The sequence below is a fragment of the Lipotes vexillifer genome, unplaced genomic scaffold (genome assembly GCF_000442215.2).
Source record: "Lipotes vexillifer unplaced genomic scaffold, Lipotes_vexillifer_v1.1 scaffold98, whole genome shotgun sequence".
Taxonomy (NCBI): Eukaryota; Metazoa; Chordata; class Mammalia; order Artiodactyla; family Lipotidae; genus Lipotes; species Lipotes vexillifer.
The window spans coordinates 1,948,833-1,949,175 of record NW_006799611.1 but is presented as its reverse complement, the minus strand read 5'-3'; positions in this window follow the sequence as shown (position 1 = coordinate 1,949,175).

Below are 343 nucleotides of genomic sequence, written 5' to 3'. Positions count from 1 at the left end.
ATGCTGGTGAGGTGGGCGCCACCGGCCGGCCGGAGGGGCGCTTCAGCTCCACAGGGGCCCGCGGAGCGGGACCCAAGACCGAGGAGGAGGCGGCGCCCCTGCTGCCTGGAGCCCGGCCCGGTGCCCGCCGGGAGGGGGCAGTGGCCTGACGTTCCTGGCCCGGAGCGTCCCCGACGCGCCTCCCGGACAGGCCCCCAGAGCTCCCGGCCGCCCCCTGGGGGGTGCCCTCAGCCTCCCCGGACTTACCTGCGCGGCTGCCTGGCACCCAGGAGCGGGAGCGTGGGCGCGGCGTGGGCGCCTACCCACGGCCGCCAGCGGGGCGGGGGCGGGGCCGCCCTCGGCC